Source organism: Lissotriton vulgaris, chromosome 1_1, assembly GCF_964263255.1.
Source record: "Lissotriton vulgaris chromosome 1_1, aLisVul1.2, whole genome shotgun sequence".
NCBI classification, from domain to species: domain Eukaryota; kingdom Metazoa; phylum Chordata; class Amphibia; order Caudata; family Salamandridae; genus Lissotriton; species Lissotriton vulgaris.
This window is the reverse complement of record NC_141685.1, coordinates 2,004,335,689-2,004,358,814: the sequence shown is the minus strand read 5'-3', so window position 1 is coordinate 2,004,358,814 and position 23,126 is coordinate 2,004,335,689. Positions and strand designations below refer to the sequence as shown.

The 23,126-nt window shown below is 52.1% G+C and overlaps 1 protein-coding gene across 1 annotated transcript in view; it reads right to left on the bottom strand.

The window, feature by feature from the left end:
• Positions 1-23,126, bottom strand: part of LOC147751528 (glioma pathogenesis-related protein 1-like) — a 961,356-nt gene that overhangs the window by 606,880 nt on the left and 331,350 nt on the right. The gene's annotated exons all lie outside the window — the stretch shown is intronic.

Below are 23,126 nucleotides of genomic sequence, written 5' to 3'. Positions count from 1 at the left end.
ACTAGTATGAAAGCAAATAAGCCATCGGCAAAACAGCATAACAAAACTGTAATTTGTTAGTACTGGGTATTTAGCAATCTAGCAGATAGGTACAGGCAAAGTAAGGTTTATGACGGGTGGGAATGGTACAAGTACAGAGCATATCCATTAGAGATAACAGGAGACCACAAATAAACCGTGAAAGCCTCCTTTCCAGGGGAGGCAAGTTGTAGTCCAGAAAAACGCTTATATCCAACAGCCTTCTAAGGAAAAAAAATGATTTTTAAAAAAAAACGCTCAGACTCCGTCCTGCATTAGAAGAGGCATTTGGAAAGAGAGAGAGAATGTGTGATGTTCTGATTTACGAAACACTGTGACGAACCATGGAAAAGAACAGTATACAAAACTAAGACCAAAAAATGTTTGACAGACTGGTTACTCTTTCATGAATGTGATGGATATTCCCATCACCTTATTAATTAAAAGTGCATTAAATTGGGGCATGGCTTGGTGAGCCAACAAGGCGGACGCGTGCTAGGCTAGCTCCGTCCAGCCCACCACACATCTGCTGAATATCCTGAAATCCTGGTGGATTCGTAACTCAGCGGCTGCCCGAGGCCACCCGGTGGCCCTCAGGAGGGCGGGCCCGTAGTCGCAGAGGGCCTCCCCCGCCCCCTATCTTCAGTCATCCACTCCTCCCCGGGCAGGTGGAGTCCCGGCGGGAGGGGGGGTGCCGCTCCGGACGCCGCGCGTCGTACTTCTGGGACACTCTTTTGAAGACTTGCGGTAAGGTGGGCCTAGGGCCGTCCGATCCCCCCTCCGCCTACTCCCTCCTTTGGGAGGTCTGAGCCGGACCAGGCAGCCTGCATAGCTGCAGGCCGCTGTTGAGGCTGGGGCAGCACCGTGAGTCAGGGTCAACATACCCACGGCGGGTTGGCGCTGGCGGGTGCTGTGGGCGGTTTGGGCTACGCAGTCTTTGGGGTGGTCCTGTCCGGGGTTGGCTGCATTAGGAATCGTCGACAAACTGGTGCTCCCTCTACGCATCTACATTGCACTGTAGGGGAAATGGTAGACACCTGCGTACAGGCGATTTACCCCCGACCTATCTGCTCGCCCACCCCGCGTGTGGAGGTGAGAGCCTATGCTGAACACCTCTATTCACCAACCCCCCCCCCCCCATAGGGGCCTTTCTTTGCTGGTTGTGCAGTGTGGGACCTCGCCCCGGTGGCACGCCATGGTCGTGGCCAGTTGGGGGCTGATGTTTTGGCATCTGGGACGGCGAGGGGGGGTAATTCTCCCGGCCGCACTCCGCGGCGGCATTCCCGGTACAGAGGAGCCTGTAGCAAGTGGCTGCCACTTCCAGTTTCCCCCATCTGGGGGCACCGGGTGGGCCCGCGAACGGAGCTCCGTGAACTTTTGTCACCAACTCGACTGTGGATTGAACTCCCTGTGAAAAATTACTTTACCGAATAACGAGTACCGGCACCATGCCACGTCTCGATGCTGACTAAGACCTCCCGTGTTCCAAGTAGTTACAAGGCCATGTTGCATACGACGGACCATGTGGTCCCCTGCCCCTTCCTTGGTCCTGATGAAGACCCTGCAGCAAGGTTAAATCTTCCTGCAATCTCAGAGGGTCGAAACGTCGACGGCTTGTTCAATTACGGCAACCACACATGCGAAAATTGCATTTACATTGTATCATGTGTCGTATGCCTATTTATATGTAATGTTGCCATAAGCTTGTGGCACCCACTGCTATGTGATTTATAGCACAATAATATTTGGAAATTGTTGATTTTACTGTCACGTTATCCCACCACTTCCTTACCTCCTTCACGAACACTTCCCTTTCCTCCCTGGGGCACTGTATGACCATGAATACAGTTAACTATTTGCTTTGCTACGTGTAGTTATGACACCGGATCACATTTTGAATAAAACTTTGTGGTTCATAACTATTGCTTTGGATCAATTCTTGTGAAGTGTTTTTATGTCTCCCACTTTCACTGGGACCCCTTCCTCTTAATACAATGTGTGGTTGCAGCAGTGGGCATTGATGTACACTATCTTTTAGGCCTCCTTACAGCGCAGACTTTTTCAAGCAGCCCCAGTCGCCTAATGGATTAAGGCACTGGCCTCCTAAGCCAGGGATTGTGGGTTCGGGTCCCATCTGGGGTGGGAACAGTTGTCTTTAGATTGTGTCAGACCGCGCCACAACTTGAACAGTACCGATACGTGAGAGCATTTTTTGCTAACACGTTTCAAGCTAAATACAGACCTGTTCTCCTGAGCATGCATTACAAGAGTTAGCATTCGGGGCTTTACAGGAGGAAAGGGTCAGGCGTGCATGCTACAAGAGCGTACTAGTGCAAGTTGTGGGGTGTTTCAAGAGAGAAGTGAAGTGCGCAGTTTCAGTAGAGGACCAAGCACAGGGAGAAGGTTAACATGTCGTTGAGGCAGACTCTCATACCACAAGAACACCCTGGGAGGACCCTCCCGAGTCAAGGAGATTATAATTTTCTATATTAAGAGGCTCCTTTCAGACAATAGCGAGGGCAGGACAATTCAGGCGGAGGTGGTCATGGGAAGAAAAGTAACAAGTGCAGCAGTCATTTTGATTTACCATTAGAATAATTAATATAGTTTCCACCTGTCCCTACTCCTTATGTGAATGTATGTGGTCGACCTGCTTCTTGTTACTGTCAAACAGGCTTGCACTTGGTTGTGTGCGGCATTGTGGGCCTTGACCCAATACAGTGAATTCATATTGTTATATGAGGGGGGACAGGGCTTTATTAGGGAGGTTCTGTTTCAAATGCAGGAACCACTTGGAGAACCACTCTACCCACTTGGGGGGCCACCTGATGTGCCATCAGGATGGCACCATAGCAAACTGTCATTCGTGTGGGGCTGTGGGCGCAGCTGGGCGGTGCGTCTCTAGAAGGGGTGTTGCATGTCCCCCTTGAGTCGCAGAACAAGGGGCAGTTTCTTGGGCAGGCTCCCGCTTTATTCAGTGCGCAGAGTTATGCATGCGTAGTTCAGGGCTTGGTCTATCTCTTGAACTGCACTTACATACGTCCACCAATATCTTCAAGTTTCAAGCATGCCCATTTCTCAAACGTCAGTGGAGGGCTAGCAACCCTGGGGGCTACCAAGCAAACTAGGGCAGGTGTCTTTCCACATCGAGGGTCACTTTGGACAACAGGTAGGGTTACCCGGGATAGGACTTCAGCTATTAGCGTGAGGGGATTTGCATGGGTCACCCAACAGGGGATGCAGTGCCTGCCTCTGTATTTTTCGACTTTGGTACATTGTATATACAGGACGAGTAATTCATTCAGGTAGCACCTCATTGGTCCTTTGTTTGTTATACGAAGTATATTGGGGCAGGGGAGAGACCCTAACATACTTTTCACCAGCCTTTTCAAGACTCAGCATTACACATTTTGGGTCTTGAAACATGCTTGTTAGTTACTGCCTCTGGGATAGCATAATGTTCCATTGCTTTGGGCCGGATGTACCAGGGAGCCTCACAGCAATGGCGGGAGTCGAGCTGATCGCACTATAGTATTTTGGGCATCCTCCTCCTGACATGCACTAAGGTTGTTAAATGTACACAAGCGGCTATTACCCCAAGCACATGTTACCAGCGGGCGACGCTTTTACATCCACCTGATAGGGCTAGTAGGAGGCAGTACAGTACCACGTGCAGCAAATAGTTTGTGTAAATAAGCTATTGGAATTGCCCATATCAGCTATTATGAAACTACTTTAATTGCTGTGCGAATTTTACCTGGGCACCTTAAATTATACAATTTACTTTCTGTAAATTTGCTGTCATGGCAAATGATTTGCTGTCATGGCTTCCTCCTGTGGCGCCCAATGGGGAGGGGCCCTCACAATTTTCCCCACTTAGTTTGCGTGGGTACACACTGGTCAAGCTGGTAACCTTTAACACCCACTTTTGCACGTTTACACCCAGATGGGTGGTGGCTTAGCACAGTGGGCTCATATCAGGAATTGGACGCACGGATTCACGAACACGTGGGGTTGGGCTTCCCTGGCTTGCGCCGGAACAGACTCGTGAATAAACTTGAGCAACCTATAGATTCTGTTGGAGCCCCTCCCCATCCCCTGGCCATTCACTTGCGGGGGTAACGACCTCACTTATTCGGAGGACTGCGTTATTGCAGAAGATGAAACTTGACCTGGGTGAAGTCTGCAGACGCTTTGTGTGAATGTGTGTGGTTGGGTCTCATTGGCATGCGCTGGAACAGCCTATTGTATAGATTATAGGAAGCGCTATCAGCAGTGGGAGCCCCTCCTCATCACTTGCATTCACCTGGGGGTAATGACATCACGAACCTGGGACGGTCTACACTACTGCTGTAGATGTAAATGGACCCGGGGGAAATCTGCAGATTAGTGTCAGAGGGGTATTGGTTTCATCAGGCATGTAATGATTCAGGACAGGATCAAAGGTCACTTTGTGGTTGATTGGGTTCACCTTATACCAGTCTGTTTGGACTAGTTTGTATGGGCCTTACAAGAAGCTCTGCGGAGCAAGGGTTGCAGGTAATCTAGGTAGCGAAGTGGTGGGGGGCCCGGACGGCGACGGTGGCCGCCGGCCGGGCTGTGGCGGAGTTACAAGGCGATCCGGAAGCAGAGAGGTACAGCACTGTACTTCAGCGGGCACATAGGGGTGCCAGAGCCTAAAACCTGGAACCTCATGGGAGGTCCGGGGTGTCGGCGCCCCAATAGTCCTTCGGGCGGTTGTGTGCCTGTGCAACCGGGGGTTTGCCTAGATACGCCCCGCAAGGGGCGTGATTAGATTTATTACCATAATGGTGCAGCATATGGGTGGTTCGCTACGGCGCTGCTTGGCTCATCAGGCGGGCAGGTGGCGAGAATGCGGCCTGCCCTTGGATCGCCCGTAAGATAACCCACAATGATTACATAACGTTGTATGTAATAAACCTGCAGCAACTTTCCCTCAAACTAACACTGTGTCTTGTGTGTTATTTGCGGGATGTTTGGCTATGTTGCGGGGCAGGGGTTCTGTTGACATTATGTGACTATGCGGCTGCCCGAGGCCACCCGGTGGCCATCAGGAGGGCGGGCCCGTAGTCGCAGAGGACCTCCCCCGCCCCCTACCTTCAGTCATCCACTCCTCCCCGGGCAGGAGGAGTCCCGGCGGGAGGGGGGGAGGGCCGTGACGCACGACCGCGGCGGCTGGTAGGGTGAGGGGTATTTAACTTCCCCTCGCCATCTTAGTAGCCTCTTTGCCGCTCCGGACGCCGCGCGTCGTACTTCTGGGACACTCTTTTCCCTCCCTACCTCTTACCCTGCGCGTCAGTTGGGGGGGGGCACCTGTTGGAATGTTTAATGTGTACTTCTTTCATTGCAGGCGGTGTTACAGGGCGATCCGGAAGCAGAGAGAGAGGCACATAGGGATGCCAGAGCCTAAAACCTGGAACCTCATGGGAGGTCCGGGAACCCGTGTCGGCGCCCCAGTAGTCCCTTCGGCGGTTGTGTACCTGTGCAACTTGGGCTTTGCCTAGATACGCCCCGCATGGGGCGTGATTAGATGTCTTACCATAATGGTGCAGCATATGGGTGGTTCGCCACAGCACTGCTTGGCTCATCAGGCGGGCAGGTGGTGAGAATCCGGCCTGCCCTCGGATCGCCCGTAAGATAACCCACCATGATTACATAACGTATGTAATAAACCTGCAGCAACTTTCCCCAAACTAACACGGTCTTGTGTGTTATTTGCGGGATGTTTGGCTATGTTGCGGGGCGGGGTGTGTTCTGTTGACATGATGTGACTATACTTACCACTCCTGCGGCGCGTCCCAGGTTGCTCCACCGCCTGGGGTAGTTTGGGTGCTGGAGGCAGCTGCGGAGCCGAGATACAGCCGGCGTGGGGGAGAGGCCTGGTCGGGTGAGGAAGGCCCGGAGGGCCATTTGCGCCGCTGCTGTCCTGGACGGGGGCCGAGTGCAGAGCTCGGCGGCGCCTGAAATATGCCCTGTGACTGGTCATCGGCCGATCGCCAGGCTGAGGAGGAGCTGAGGCGTGGCTCCGGGACGCAGTCGGCTGGTCGGCCGCTGTGGGCTGGAGTGTTCCGTGGGCTGGAGTGTTCCATCGGCTGGACCTGGCCACAGAGGCAGTGAGAAGAGCCCGGGTCGGTAGCTCCACGGCGCCCTCTCTTTGGTTTGGCAGCGTGGGGTCCCGCGGGCTGTGTTGGCACCCCCCCTCGCGTTGGATATCGTGGTAGGGGGTCGGCAGTGCAGTCGGGCCGCTGTGTGCCCCATGGGCCGAGAGAGCATCGCAGTACAAGATCCTGGGCTGTGTATGCAGCCTGTCTTAGCCAGAGGGCACGCCTGGTGGAGGAAGTGGCCTGGAGTGGCAGACGACGACCGTGAGGAGCAGTGTGGAGGCCCGGGCTGTGGTGAATCAGGGATGCTCGGCGGTCGGACCGGGACGCGGTGGTAAAGAGGTGTGCCAGTGGTGATGGGGGCTGGTGATCCGGGGCCTTGCTGAGGAGTGTGGGGGCGAGGGCTGCCAGCGGCAGGGCTGCTCCCCGGGCTGCCCTACTGCATTGGTGTTGTGGTGGGGGACCAGCGGCATTATCGGGTCGCATGGAGAGTCAACGGTGGTTTGGTGGGCTGCCTCGCCCCTCTCCCCCCAAAGAGTGTGTGGTGGCTGGGGGCTCCAGAGTAGCTGCGGTGGCTGGAGGGGGGGCTCTCACTTAGTGGCGCAGTAAGGATCGGTGGCCTGGCCAGGCCGCAGGCGGGGCGGACCTTGAGGTGATTGGCGGACTTGCCCCACTCGTGGCGGTGCATTGGACCCTTGGGGCCCCACGTGGGGTCGAGGTGCGCTCCTACCACCCATTGGGGTGGGGGCTCAATCTGGCGGCCATCATTCTAGCGGTGCCATCGGTGATGTGTTGGGCGTGGGGAAGGGCCCGGCGCTCGGTGGAGCCACCCCATGGAGCAGTGAAGACCGGGGGTTTGGCAGCACTGTCAGGCCGTGGGCCGGGACCGAGGGGCTGGACCGCCCGAGATTCGACAACTGCTTTGGGGACTGCTCCGGCCCTCTGCTGGACTTGATTCATAGACTGGGCCACGGGAGAGAGGACTGGGCCGCCGGGGGAGCGTGCCGTGGACGGTGAGTGGGACAAGTGCACGTGGGCCTTGCCGGCTTGTCAGTGAAATCATCCGGTACGCCTGGGGCCCAGTGCGGATGGGTGAACATACGGTGGTCGGATCGAGCCGCTGGAGCTGCTCCCACCGGTGTAGGCGCATCATTCAGTTGGGGTTGGGCCAGCCCAGATCATTCAAGGGACAACCATGATCAGGGACAAGGGAGGCGGTGGCTCGGCCAAGCAGGGGCCGATTGACAAGTTTACAGGCCAGGGGCGGTGGCTGGATCCTCTGGGGGCCAGTCGGGAACTGCAACAGATAACGCGTCCCTCCTGGCCACCATTACCCAATCCAGAGACATGTTGGATGCAAACATTGGGGCGGTTGGAGCGGATGTCATCCTGCTGTGGCAGGATCTGCGCAATGCGGTGTCCCGTATTTCCGAGGCCGAGACACACATTTCTGGTGTGGAGGACGATGTTGCGGACCTGAAACAGAAGGTGGCTGCGATGGAGACCACCCAAAAGGGCCTCATGCTTAGAGCGGAGGACGAAGGACAGGCCCGGTGCAATAATCTCCGCTTTGTTGGGTTCCCGGAGGGCTGCAAGGAGGGGAACATGGAACGATTCTTAACGACTTGGCTGGAGGGCTGGCTTCCCTCTGAATCTTTGTCCAAGTGTTTTGTAGTGGAGCGGGCCCATCGGGCACTAAAGCAGAAATCTCCGGTGGGGGCCCGCCCGCGGCCAGTTATTGCCAAATTACCTATTTTGACAGGGACACTAAATTGAAGCAGGCCCGGGGCGAAGAACCCTTGCACTTCAACAACGTTCGTATCCGGACTACACGTGGCAGGTCCAGCAGCTACGCCAGTCATTCATGGCTGCCAAGGCACGGCTGAGAAAGCTCAAACTTCCATATGGCCTGCTCTTTCCGGCCCGCCTTCGGGTGGTCTTTCATTCACAAACTAATTTCTTTGACAGTCCAGAAGAAGTTTTCAGGAGGACGGACGAGATAGTGCAGGTGAGGCCTCATACCCCCACCGGGAAGGGAGTCGGATTCTTCCTTGAGCGACGCGGCTTGGAGAGGCCCCTGTGGTTGGCAGCAGAGGAGCAACAGACTATCAAGGTCCAAGCGGCGCTCGCAATCCTGTAACACTGCCTCCCGAGGGGAGCCGGCCCAGGGGAATCAGACGGCAGCACTGTAGTGGGGGGTGCCAGGGATGTGCTGCAGAACATTCTTTGTTCACTACCAGGATGTACTGATTAGGGCTTACACTACCGTCTGGCATGAGCTAGAGGGAGACCTAATAGATTGTTTTGGCTGTGAGTTGGGGATCGATTGGGTGGGGCGATGCCCATCCCCCCCGTTGGGGTATAGGGATTAGTCCTACAGCGACAGGTACTTCAGTGTTTGGGTTGAGGTATGGGGGTTTGTTGTGACGGGGTTATCTTTGTTTACAGGTCGCACACCCATCAGAGGCGCGCATCAGGCTACATTCATGCCCCCGTGGCTCCATTTTCAGCTTGACCAAAGATGCAGCCTCCAATGGTTAGAACGCCTGTGGGTGGACTAGGGATGCAGGGAGGTCTCCGGATCCTACGTTGTAATGTGCGAAGGGCTCTGGATAAGGTCAGGAGATGGGCGATACTCCAATACGCAAAGCGGGCGAAGGTGGATATTCTTATGCTGAAAGCGACGCATCTCATGGGCACAAAGGCCCTGTGCCTGCAGCGATATGGGTTCCTACAGGTTTTCCATGTGGGCTTTGTGAGGGGGTCCCAAGGCGTGGCTATCCTGATACACTGTAGGGTCCCGTACACACATGAGCAGCAATAGGTTGACATGCAGGGGCGTTACGTTATTGTTCGAAGTAGGATCGGGGAGGACCCTCTGATTCTGGGTAGTGTATACGCCCCCCCTCCCTTGCAGTGGAATCTAACCAAGCGATTGCAAGCCCTATGAACCGATATGCCCGATATAATGTCAGTGGTGGGCGGGGATTGAAACAAAGTTATAAATGTGGTTCAGGACAGAACGGGGGTTGGGGATGGTCATTTGAAGGATGTACAGGCTAAACTGCATGCCCTAGTGGTAGGGTTGGATTGGGTTGATGCATGGCGGAGGGCGCATGGGGCGGCTCGGGCTACACATACCTCTTAGCAGTCCACAAATTCTTCTCCAGGCTGAATTATATATTTGTTCCCCGGATAATGGCAGGTAGGGTGGTGACGGCGGAGATCCGGCCTCAGGGTCCGTCGGATCACTTCCCAGTGCTCATAGAATTGGATACCAGCAGGGGAAGACAGCAGTTTCGGTGGCGCCTAGCGGTGTGGAATCTTCAGAATGCTGAATATGTCGCCCATATGGGCAAATCCATAGCTCAGTATTTGACTGGGAATGTGGGGACTGTGTCCAGTGCGGCCACATTGTGGGAGGCGATGAAGCCTACACTGCAAGGAGTGGACATTTCTTGGTGCCTGGCGGCTCGTCGGCAGCATAGTGAGGAACTGATCCACGCTGCGGCGAACGTTGAGAGGCTGAAGAGACAGAACCGTGAGGCCGGGAGCACCCTGGGAGTGAAGCAATTGCTTTTGGCCCAGCAGGAGTGCGCAGCCCTGCTGATAAATGAGGCACGTCAGGTCTGGTTGGCCACGCGTAGCAGGGTGTACCAATGAGGGGACAAGTAGAGCAAGATGCTGCATCGCCTCTGTCAGGGTACTTTTCACTCCCTGACCCTACCGGGAATCCTGGGATTCGGCAGTGACCCCAGTTACAGATCCTCCTGCTATTGCGGAGAGTTTCGCTGACCTCTATGCCCCCCGGGAATGTCTGCCGGCCGATACAGTAGAGAAATTTATTGCCGACCTGCCACCCAAGCGGTATCGGACGAGCAGCGGGACCAGCTGGAGGCCCCCTGTTGGACGAGAAGCTGGGAGCGGCCCTGGGTGAATTAAATACTGGAAAGGCGCCCGGACCCAACGGGTTTCCGAGTGAATACTTTCGTCGGTACAATGTGCAATTGGCACAACTTTATCGGACGGTGGTGGAGGAGGCTCGAGACAAGGGTGTGCTTCCCCCGGACGAGACGTGCGGAGGTGGTGGTGTTCCACAAGCCAGGGCGCCCCCTGGAGCATCATGCCTCGTATCGTCCTATTTCCCTTTTAAACGTGGAGGCAAAAATTCTGGCAAAGGCGCTCGCTAATCGTCTGTTACCTCATATTGCGTCACTCATGCACCCCAACCAGGCGGGTTTTATGCCCCAGCGGGCCACCCGCCACAATATCAGAAGGGCGCAGGTGGCGGAGATCCTCCGACTGGGGGAACCAGTGGCATGGTTCTTGGCAGACATGGACAGGGCATTTGATTTACTGAGCAGCGACTACCTGTTCGCTCTGCTCCCTAGACTCAAATGGGCCCGCGCTTTCTTTCCTATGTGAAGCTGCTATACACGGGCCTGACAGCGTCGGTGCGATTAGCGGGTGCGGTCTCCTCCACCTTTGCTATACAGAGGGGCACGCGTCAGGGATGACCCCTATCGCCATATCTGTTCGCCTTGGTCATGGGGCCCCTGGCGGCCTGGGTGCGCACAGATGCCCAGGTACGGGGGTTTGAGTGGGCCACGGGCATCTCCGATAGAATAGCACTGTATGCAGATGATGTCCTCTTCTTCCTGACAGCCATAGACAGAACGGGGCCACGGCTACTGCGCATAATGCAGATTTTCCTGGGAGACTTCTCTTTGGAACAAAGGGCGCCTCCCCCACTTGGCGGCCCTTTCGGGGTTTAGGGGATGGGACGCAATTGGCATCTCCACCCTGGGCAATGTGCTGAAGGATACAACACTTAAATCCTTTCAGGAACTCCAAGAGGAGTATCACATGCCCAGGACACAATTCTACCGATACTTAAAGCTGCTGCACCCGCTATCCCCTAGCTTGCAGGGTCGGGAGTCCATTCCCGAGTTTAGTCCCATGGAAGCTAAAATCATTATGGGGGATCTACAAGACAAAAAGATTTTGCGCATTTATCAGTCCCTGGTCAGACATCCCTACACTCCAGGAACTCCAAGGGGATTGGGAGGCAGATGTAGGCGAGCTGGAAGAGGAGGGCTGGATGGAGGCCTTGGCAGCCCCACGGGGAGGGGGGGGTGGCTATAGCAATGCAGCTTCGCCTAGTCCAATTCAAATATCTCCACAGGGTCTATTTTAACAGGACGCGATTGTGGCGAAAGGGGATGATTGCCTCCCCCGAATGCTGTCGCTGGGGCCAGGAGGAGGGCACGTTTATCCATACGGTTTGGCTGTGCACGTCGCTAGATCATTTCTGGAGGGGGTGTTTGCTTGCCTCTCTGAAATCTTGGGCTGGGAGCTTACCCGTACACCACAACACCACAACTGGCACGGCTGCATGTAATGTAGGTGGTTGGGGGCAACATTTATAAACAAAACCTTCTGCTGCTCGGCCTTACTCTGGTGAAACAAGACATTGCCAAAGCTCGGAAGGAGATGAGGGCCCGCGGCATGGAAAAATGGTCTGGACTTCTGTATGGGTCTGGAGCAACCCATATTTGTTGCCAGGGGGTGTCCGCGTAAACATTATAAAATATGGAACCGATGGGCGGAGTATAGAGGTCTCTGGCTGGAACCTCCGGCAATAGAGGAGTCTTTGCAGCCGGTTTGAGCCGAGGTTTCTGTATGTGGGGCAGAGGGGGAAGGAGAAGGGGAGCGGTGGGCCTGGTCTCGGACATGTCAAACAATTTCCATTTATTACAGTAGAAGTAGTAGTATGGACTTGTGCGATCTTTGGGGGGGGGTGGGTGGGGGGAGGTGGGGTTGGGGGGTGGTTTTAGATAATGGCCCTCTGTCTTGTATTGTTGCTCATGGGGGGGGGGACTTCAGGAGGGGGGAGAAACTGCAGCCGGTTACCGTTATGAATGTATCGACATTGCTTTGGCAGATGACTCTGATGTGCAGAGCCCTGCATGATATATGTGAATCGACAAATAAAATTGGTTTAAAAAAAGTGCATTAGATTCTCGGACACTTGTGATAAGGCAGATGTGACGGAGATATTTTAAGTCATGGGCAGAGTGGCTCTGGCCCAGGGCCTCAGCCTTTCAGGGGGCCCCCTAACAGAGCCAGGTCTGTTTTGCAAAGCTCTGCCCTAATAACTTTGAAAAATTCTTAAACAGATTGTTTTAAATACGGACATGCTCTCAATTATTTTTAATATGGGTGATGTGTGAGAGCCTATTACAGACATTTTGCACAGAAATGTGTTAAAGTTTCATGCAATATCCATAAAAGAGTATTTTCAGATAAAAACAGGACCCTATGTTTCAGAATTGAGAGGGTGTCACATAGATTATTTGAAGTAATGTTAGTGAGCTGCTGCTGTGTTACAATATTGAAAACATACATCGCTATACCTGAATATTAGATGTAAACACATTTAGAATTTGGAAGATCGTGCCTGTAAACTGTCAGTTACCTTGCCAAAGAAAGCATGAAAGACCTGACACTCGATTATAAATTAAAAGCTGTTCTGAACACGTTTGACCCAAGGCCCCCACACTCAGATATCTCATCGAGATCAAGCTCACAATTGCAGGACCCAGTGGTCAAAGCAGCACAACGGTCCCCCCATCCAAGAAAGGCATGACATTGCATGAACCACAAGCACGGAAAGACCTAGTAACTAGATCTTTCATAGAAGAACCTGTTACGGGTGAATGAGATACAAGGTTTCAGATAGGACAAGACGGAGTTGGGAAAGTAAGTTGCAGCCCTGGAGTATATCGGCGATAAAAGGGAAGAGGAGATAGAAACCCTCTCACATGAGGTACTTATGCTGAGAGAACAAACAGTGGACCTGAAAACACACTTGGAAGACCTGGAAAAGGGTACAAAATGCAGAACATACATCAAGTATTGGATTGCAGAGGGGAGTGCCATTGAATCATATGCAAATAGACCATTTAAACACGTCCTGCCAGTGCTAAATGAAAGAGACATAGGGCCATATGTATCAAGGCAAATTGGGTTCGCAAACGCCGAAATTCGCAGAATTCCGGCGTTTGCGAACCCATTTTCGCTAAATGGTATATGAAACATTTTTGGTGCAAAATAAGGAATCGCTAAATTTGCCATTCCTTATTTTGCGATTGCATTTAAGGAATTGCAAATTTTGCGATTCCTTAAATGCAATGTATCAAGGATAAAAACATTCCAAACTGCCATTAAGGAATTGCAAATTACCATCAACTTCTAGTTGGTGGTAAGTTGCAAATTCCTTTAAATAAGCATGTATTTAATAATCAAAAGGTGCCATGTGACGCTCATACATGCCCTTAGGGCATGTTCTGTGTTTCTTACTTCACGTAGAGAGAGTAACCGATGATGAGAAGTGGGTATACCGGATATTGCTAAACCGGCAACCCCCTCGGGTGTTACGACCGTGAGGTACACTCTCTACTCCCCACACTTTTTCTAGTAAGTGTTGGCCTGTGGTTTTTTATTTGGTTCATGTTGATTTACTGAGACATCCTGGCCTAAGGAGTAGTGTGAACACACACACCTAGGGTATAGAAACAGACACTGTGGTAATTTACCCTTGTTTTGGTCAAGAAAGTGGATGTCCTTGAGACACCCCTGCACCCTTGAAAATATTCACAATTTGCGATTAGCAAATTGCGATTCCCAATTTCTCCTTCATTCCTATGGGCCTCCTGGCCCATAGACATGAATGGGAAATTATTCCTTAATTGCGATTAGCAATTTGCTAATCACAATTATGGAATTTTAAAGAATCGCTAAAAAGAAGCGATTTTCTACATACATACCATTTTGCGATTTCTAAATAGCGATTCCTTAAAAATCGCTATTTAGGGATCGCAAAACGGAATGTTGATACATATGGCCCATAGTACTGGATTGCACTCATCGCAAAAGAGGAGGAAGAAGAAACAGACATATGGGCCAGCACGAACTACTTCAGACAGAAAAGAAACACAATTGTTGACAGCTAGAAACCTTGTAGGATTACATTTTTTGGAAGTAATATTGCCATCTTCCAAGAGTTTTTTTCAGTCTGCAAAGATTTTTGCATAGTCTTCACCCCTGAAAATGACATATGTGTGCATATGGGGCACATACATGCCCTAAGGGCATGTATGAGCATCACATGGCACCTTTTGATGATTAAATAAATGCTTTTTTAAAGGAATTTGCAACTTACCACCAACTAGAAGTTGGTGGTAATTTGCAATTCCTTAATGGCATTTTGGAATGTTTTTATCCTTGATACATTGCATTTAAGGAATCGCAAAATTTGCAATTCCTTAAATGCAATCGCAAAATAAGGAATGGCAAGTTTAGCGATTCCTTATTTTGCACCAAAAATGTTTCATACATACCATTTAGCGAAAATGGGTTAGCAAACGCCATTTAGATTATCTTTACCTGGTAAAGAACATTTTTCAAACTTGGATGTTGACAGAATCTTACAGAAGCTTGCAAGGTTTTAGGCCTCAATGGAACTTTCAGTGGAAAGCAAAATCCCACTGAGCTTTCACCCCTGAGTAGCACTCGGTGTTGAGACCCCATAGGTGGAGCAAAGTCCAAAATTGGAGAAGGAACCTGAGACAGCAAGCAGAGAAAGGTATGGTTATCCTGACTCACCAACCCAGTTTATCTAATCGGGGGTCACAATCTGATGCTCATTTTGGTGAATTCTGATGTTGTCCTAAGTGGATTTGGTGACGAGTGGGGGCCGGGGGGGTTTTAGTTGCTTTACACAACAAGAGACAAAATCAATGTCAAGCTCACAATGGCAGTGTAGCATATTGGTAAATGTATTGCTTGGAGCGTCAATGAGGTAACATTCTATTGGGAGAATTAAGTGGAATCTTGGGATGTAAGATGTAGAATGGAATTTTGAGGGCGACGGTTGGGGAGTTGCTGGGGAACTACGGAGGAAGTTGGTTGCAAAGCTCTGTTATAGAACTAAAGTCTTGGAAGAATCTATCTCACTTGACATTTCTCCATCTCCTTTACCTCCTGTTTGGTGATGAGCTACGGACTGAACCAGGCAGCGTTTAGCTTCACCTTCAGGTGATTTATTTCCAGCTGGCATCAGTTTAATGGCCATTTTACCTCTGAGTTGAGGGATTGGATGGGTTCAGTTGTTTTAAGTAAGCCGACCGCATCTACTGAAGTGCGTGGTTTTCTGCTGTGATCCAGTGCCTAGAGAAATACGGCTAAACAGGTGATGCTTAATGCATGCATTGTTTGAGCAGGTATTTTAACTTTTGGGAAGCATTTAAATCTGGATGCAGCCATTTTAGATTGCTGCTGGGCTTCCTGGTTATGCCGCGATATTGACTCTTGGGGAAGCATACCAGTTGGGCAGCGGCCATTTTAATTTGAGCAGGTCTTGAGAATGCAGCCATCTTACACTATTTTGAATTCTATAGTAATAGTTGGCCATCTTGGTTTGGGAACCCAACCAACAGCCATCGCAGCAACTGTACTTTATGCTGCAGTCAACACTTTGTCCTATCAGCTGCGGCCATCTTGGATTGGTGAATTTCATATCAGCATCCATGGTTTTTACAGGAAATGGAGTATGCTGAAGAGGGTGTTATTTTTCAACTGGAAATAGTCTGATTTGAAATATTGTTCACCTCACACTAGTGTAATTTACATTTAACATTGATCAGTTTCTTTACAATGCGCTCAAAATTGCAGCTCCTGTTTTTTTACAAATGATAGATGAACCTCCAATGGAATGAGAGCTTTGGTATCCTATTTTGTTTTTAGTTTATGAGGATGTTTTGGAAGAGGAGGATTGCCTGGCACAGAGGAAGTTGGCATGACTTAAACATTGCTCAGAGGGTCTGGGAATAAAGTAGTTCAACAATCTACCCCCTTTAGAAGTCGCTTTATGTGTATGAGCCAGATTTTGTGAGTTTGAACCTATCACTTTTGACCAGATTCCACAAGACCCGCTCATCATGAGCATGAAAGGAGTTAAATGTCGTTAATATTGCTAAAGGTATAGAGCAATCTGAGAAATTTAGAAGTGAAACTAGAGGGCATTCCTTCAAACCAAGTGACATAAGAAAGCGAGGTTAATGTTATCAGGAACAATTCCAGTGTCAATAACAGGAAAGATTCTGACAACAGAGCATTTCAGAGGAAGACTAGTCCAGTGTGTTTCAGATGTGGACTTTCGTTCCACGTAGGAAATTTCAAAGGTTGTCCAGCAATAGATAATATTTATGTCTGAAATGTAAAAAAAACCCAAAAGGGACACTTTGGTAGAGTTTGTAAAGCCAGTGTGTCGATAAAGTCACTTGTGTAACTAGTGAGGAATCTGGGGAAGATGTAATTCAATTCTTTACAGTCAATTGTTTGTGTGACTCTAGAAGACTTCCTAAATGTATTCTTAAAATGGACGGGAAGGGGGTGTGGTTAAAATGGCGGCGGAGTAGGACGTATCCTGCTGTCCCTCCGGCGCCGTTTGTTTATCGCCTTGTGTAGCAGACCTCCCCGTGCCCATCCAAGCGAGGGAGGGGGGGTGAAGGCTTCCTGAGACCCCTCTGGCTTTGCTGAGGGGTCATCTTTGCGGTGGACGGTGGCGTGATCCTCTATGGCGCTCAGCTGGCCAACGGCCTTGTGCCGACCCGGCTGGGAGCTCCGAGCAGGGCCGAGGAGACGTGCGCCTCGGCGGATAAGTGGAGTACAGAGGCGGGGCAGAGTGCTTGACCGGGGTTGAACTGATGGACAATTCCCCCCCCCCCCTGTGCTGTTGAGACGCGGTCGGGGTGCCGTGTGTGGCGCCCAGCAGTGCAGCGGAGGTGGTGGATGGAGGCGGGTCTCCCCCCGAGCCGCCATTTTGTCAAGAGGTTGCTGGAACCTGGGGCGTTCGCAGGCACAGCAGCGGCGGGAGGCCTTTGGCAGCGGAGCCCACAGGGAGAGACGGAGCTTCGGCGTGTGGAGTCCAGGTGAGAAGAGCGAGCTATATTAAAGGGAATTCGGTCCGCACCTCGGAGGACAGCAACGGAGAGGGAGGAGAGGGAAGGCAGAGCCCGGTGAGAGCTGGCGAACTGTAGGGGGCTGATGTTCGGCGGCGACTCGTAGAGCTTATTGAGTGGCCAGTCTTCAGGGCCGCATTGATCGATGACGCCGCCGCCTGCGAGTCCGCTGCTTGCGGTCCACATTGCCCTAGCGAGGTGACCTGAGACTGCTTCTACGGGCCTTTGCTACTCTGTCCCCGAGCCGGCGGGACAGGCCTGCAGCGCTGAGCCTGCTGAGAGCGGGCAGTTGGGAGCCTCGCTGACTACGTGGGGCCTACGGAGTGGAGACTGGTGTGCTGCTTTTGCCTCCCCCTCCCCCCCATCCACGGATTCAGCTAAACTATTGTCTATTCGACGGAGGGCAGCCTTGCTTAGCGGGGAGATCCATGGGACAACTAAACTGCGGCCTGGGCCTTACTGTCTACTGGAGGTATTGCCCCCACACCCCCCCCAGTGCTGTAGGAGCGCCCAGGAGCCCATGGCCTCTGTGGTGGATCAGGCCGCAGACCTTGTGGTGGTGTGTCTGCGGCTAGGGTGTGGACCAGTGGCCCAGTAGAGGATTGGCTTTCTTGCTGTGGAGTCGGGTGGGGCGACTGCCCCTTGCCCTTGCCTAGCTTGTGTCCTGTCTTGTCTCCGGTCCAGGGAAGGCATGGCTTGGCAGTTCGTGCTGGACTGTTCCCATGAGGCACATGGTCAGACTGATTTGCATATGGCCATGTCTGAACTGGGGTGGCAGAGTGGGCTTAAGAACGGTGATGGATTAAACCCAGATCTATTGACTGGGTGTGAGTATTTGATTGGTTCAGATGCTCCGTCCATCACCACCCCCTTTTGTACCACTTTGTTCGCCATAAGTTGGCAGGGTATGCTCAGACCTGAGTCCCTTGCTCACTTTGCCACTGGATTCAAGCAAGCCGGGCTGAAGACGGCTGAAATGCCAGAAACCGGTCCTCGGAAGCTTGTCTCCGGTCCAGGGAAGGCATGGCTTGGAAGTTTGGGCTGGACTGTTCCCATGAGACACAGGGTCAGACTGATTTGCATATGGCCATGTCTGAACTGGGGTGGCAGAGTGGGCTAAAGAAGGGTGATGGATTAAACCCAGATCAGTTAACTGGGTGTGAGTATTTGATTGGTTCAGATGCTCCTTCCATCACCAGCCCCTTTTGTACCACTAGCCTGTGTCCTGGTCAGGCAGCCACGGTGTTACACTTAGAGAGAGATGACTGCGCATACCACCACTGGACTCTCGAGTGTGTGCTGAGACCCTGTCTCAGGGTGCTTTACCGCGGAGCAGGTCGCTTAGTGAGGTCAGATGGCCGCGGCAAGGAATCGCAAAGATAAAGGCGGGTAAGAGATGCCGCAGGCGGGAGCGGGGCGGTCGACCCCACCGCTCGCCACTTCGCCTCCGCGACCCAGTGACGGCGAGGCTCCGGCGACCAAGGCCTTCATGATGGAGCTGTTCACCGCTATTAAGGAGGACATCACGAAGCTCCGTGCCCAACTATCGTCGGATCTACGCGAGATGAGACGCGATGTACACGCTGTCGGGGAGCTGGTTGCGACCCTAGAGGAGCACGACCTGGGGACCACAGAAGACATTCATCAGCTCCAGCAGGATGTGTTGCGTCTTACGGAGCAGAATCTGGACCTCCAGGTACACGCCGAGGACTTGGAGAATAGGTCCCGGCGGAACAATGTACGGATTAGAACGGTGCGCTGGAAAGGAGAGGGGGATGATCTGCGCGAATATGTGGGGGCACTCTTCCGCCAGATCCTAGAGGACAAGGACCTGCGGGAAGTTCAGCTGGATCGTGTCCACCGAGTTGGTCTCCACTGGACATCTTAGTTTGTGTCCATGATTTCCAGCTTAAAGAGAGGATCCTGTGCAGGGCACATGACCTTAACCCCATCCAATTTCGCGGACACCAACCGACGCTGTACCAGGACCTGGCTGCTTCCACGTTAGTCAAGCGCAGAGACTTCAAGCCCGTCACTACCTATCTGCGGAAACAGAACATTCCTTATTCCTGGGAGCATCCGTTTAGACTCATTTTCAAGTACAATGGTAATCTCATCCAAGTTCATTCCCTGGAAGTGGCTTTTGACATTCTAGGGCTGAAACGACCTACTTCCTCGCCCCTGCAGGATGGTTCGCCTACCAGACAGCGCAGACGCTCTGCGGAATGGCAGCGAGTTGGAAAGCCCTCACCTAAAACGAAACCTGACATGTCGGCGAGCCGGTTGGAAAGGGGAGCTGCGGTTGCCTCTGTAGCCCTCGTCACAGACACGATTGGGGTCGCCTGAGGCTCATTGGCTTGGAACTGGCTGGGCCTGTAGCTGGCGCCGGAGGCGGTCAGCTTTTCACTGTGGTGTGCTACATCTCCATTGTCCAGGATTGATGGTATGTCCTGTGTTAGGATGAGGAAGGGAAAGATGGGAGAGCCACATCCCCCTGCTACTGGGGCCTGTTTGACAAACTGTTGTTCCTTTGCCTTTCTTGCTGCAAACTTTGAGTTTATTTCTAGTTCGGGGTTTTCAGGGACTGGGTTGAGGGAGGAGGGGATGGGGGTTGTTTGGGAGGGGTGCAGATGGGGTTGTTTGGGGTTGGGGTGGTAACTGGGGTTGTTTTGGGGGCTCCGCATCAGCTTTCAGGGGTGCTGGGGGAGGATCTGGGGAGCTTGTCTTGATTGTGTTGTGCATTGCTGGTCTAGGGGCAGAGGTGGGTATTAGCTCCTTTCTCCTTCCTAGGGTATGAAAGTGGTGAGCCTTAATGTTCGAGGGCTAAATAGCCCAGTGTAGCGTGCTGCAATACTGTCTCTCTTGGAGAATGTAGATGGTGATGTGTGCCTCTTACAAGAAACGCATCTCCTTTCTAAAGATGTCTGGCGTATGACAGACAAGCGCTTTCTAACGCAGCTGTGGTCCTCAGGTCCGAATAAGAAGCATGGGGTTGTGCTGCTGTTTAGCGCCCGTATGCATTGTAAAGTGCTCTCCCAGGTAGTGGACATCAGAGGGAGGTTCCTGGCAGTGCGGGTTCAAAGGGGTGAGTTGCTATTTACGATAGGGTCTATTTATGCACCCAATGTCCAGCAGGAATCCTTTCTGCGTGCAGCCCTTGCGTAGCTACTGGCGTCTCCGAATGCACTGATTCTGGTGGGTGGGGATTTCAATCTTGTGATGGAGGGAGGAATAGATGGATCGGAGCAGCGGTCAAACCATACAGGCGCATAGTCGCAAGGAGGGAAACAGTGGCTTTCAGAGGGCGGGTTGCATTATGTATGGTGTGTTCAGCACCCCCAGGAGCGCGATTACACCTACTACTCAGCTGCTCACAAGACGTATGCGCGCCTCGATCACTTCTTGGCCACATTCTCTTTTTTGCCTCATTTGTCTGCAACGGACATCACACCACACTCCCTCTCCGATCATCCGCTCATATCAGTGGTGGTATCGTTCAGTGGTGCCCAGCCGCCTCCGGCCAGTTGGCGCCTTCAAGACTCCATGCTACACTCCGACTCCGTGATCGTGAATATCTGTGACACTATCACTCATTACATAGCAGACAATATGGTGGAGGACACTCCAATGGCCTCGATTTGGGAAGCCCTGAAGTTAGTTATAAGGGGAGATTTTATAGTGCTCGCTACAACGTATTCTCGGCTGCGCAAGGAGAAACGAGCGGAGTCGGAGGGAGATGTGTGTGGCTTGGAGGCGATCCACAAGAGGACGGGGGCTCCAAGGGTGTGGAGATAACTGGAAACAAAGAGACGTATGCTCAAACACCTTGACCTCGATAGGGCATTGATTGCCTTACTGCGCCTGAGACATACATTTTACCTATGCGGGGATAAGGGGGGTAGGATGCTGGCGCACAGGATGAGCGCGTGTACGCAGTTACACACTATTCATGCTATCAAGGATTCGCAGGTGATGGCCCACATCACTGACGATGCCATTGTTGGCGCCTTTCGACACTTCTATCAAACGCTGTATAGGAAGGAGGAGACGGTGCCTGAGGGCATAAGGGAGTATCTTGCCTTGTGTGGTTTCACACCCCTCTATCAGGGATCGGCAGAAGCTCTGGACTCGGAGATACGCGTAGAAGAAGTTATATCGGCCATCGCGCGGTTGAAGTTAGCTAAATCACCTGGGCCGGGCGGTTTTTCAGGCATATATATATTTTTTTTAAACCTTTATTTATCAAATGCACAATACACAGCGTCTGCCTACAACCCCATCGGGCCGGCCGCATTGACATACATTTAAAGAATAAAGAAAGACAATACGCAGTAGAGGCGGCCACTGAGCGTCCGTTATGATGTGGTGCACAATACAATAATCGACAGGATAGCGTAGGTTTAATTTTATGGTTTTGTCGAAGCAGGAAAGAAACAAAAACAAACACATGGTATTATACTGGCAAGGTTCACAGGAGGTGGGGGAAAAAGAAAAAGAGTATACATAAACAGGAGCAAGTCTAACAAGGGAGGGTGATCATGGAGAGAATATAGGATATGAGTAGAAAAGGAACGCCAATCATGGGGAGGAGGGGATAGTATCGGCATAATCAAGTGGAGGGGAACAGATATCGCCACGGTACGCATTCCACTGTGCCCAGACCCTGGTCCACTTTTTAGGACGACCCCGTGCCTCGTACACCGTCTTCTCTCGAAACATGCACCAGTCCATGTTGTCTTTCCAGGCACTGAGCCTCGGTGGTCTATTGGAGCCCCAGAGCTGAGCTATGTCCCTTTTGGCAACCATGTTGCCCAGAGTGACCCAGAATGTCTGGGCAGCCGTACAATCTGTAGGCTCCCACACATTGAGAAGACAGCGCCGTGCCTCAGGAAGGAGGGGGACTCCAGTAACACGTCCCATCACATCATGCACCCTGGACCAGAAAGCTGAGACAACCGGGCATTCCCACAAGACATGAAGAAAGTACCATCCATACCACAACCACGTCTACACAGTCCCTCCGTCGCAAGCCCCATTCGCACCAGACGCATCCCGGTCACATACACACGGTGGAGGATCTTTCGTTGGACAAAACAAAGCCGGGCCAAATTTAGCCACCTCTTTAGGGGAAGAAATGTCGTAATTGGCCCATCCGTGTTAGCGATTAGCTGAACCTACACGTTGTCCTCCTTAGCTTGGCTGTGCGCGATAAACGCCATTTTGAATACTATGGCGGCCATCTTAGCTCATGAGCGGCCTCGTGGCCGACGTGCCCTTTAGTCCGTTGTCCGTTCTACTGGCCGCTCTTGTCTGCCCAGCAACAGGCTATTTTTAGTACTGGTCAAGCTGCACATGCGCAGCTCCCGCTGACCATAAACCCTCAGGAATGTGCACCAAACTGACCAGCGGAGTTGTGCCCCCTCCAATGAGCTGGCAGTATTCCAAAACATGACCATATATGTCTCGAAACTGTGTCTTAACTTGTGCCGCCTATCTTTTATTGCCCCTAAACTGTATATAAACAGGGTCACACCAATGTTCGGTGTGATACCTCTTGCATTGCCGAAGGGTGCTGTTTGAGTGTACCACCACCCCATGGGGTCTTAATAAACTTGTTCTTTGCCTTTTACAGCTTCCGTGCCAACAGTTCTTGTGTGTAAGTGGGTAATCTCTGGAGCGTGTAGGCCTTGGGAACCCCGAAATACTTCAATTGGCGACCACGAAGGGACTCATCGGCGACTCGGATGCCCGAAGGAGAGGTCGTGACGAAGGCTTGGAAACTCGCCATGGACGCGCACTGCCACGAGTGACCCGAGTCTTGGCTGCCACGGTGTCTTTTCCTTTCCTTCCGATCTGACCTTCCAGGTGGCGCCGGTCTCCGACTGAGTTTTCGAGTGTCCGCTTCACTGAGAAAGCGCCGTTTGGCTGATTTGGCTTACAAGACCTTGGCAGTTGGAATCTG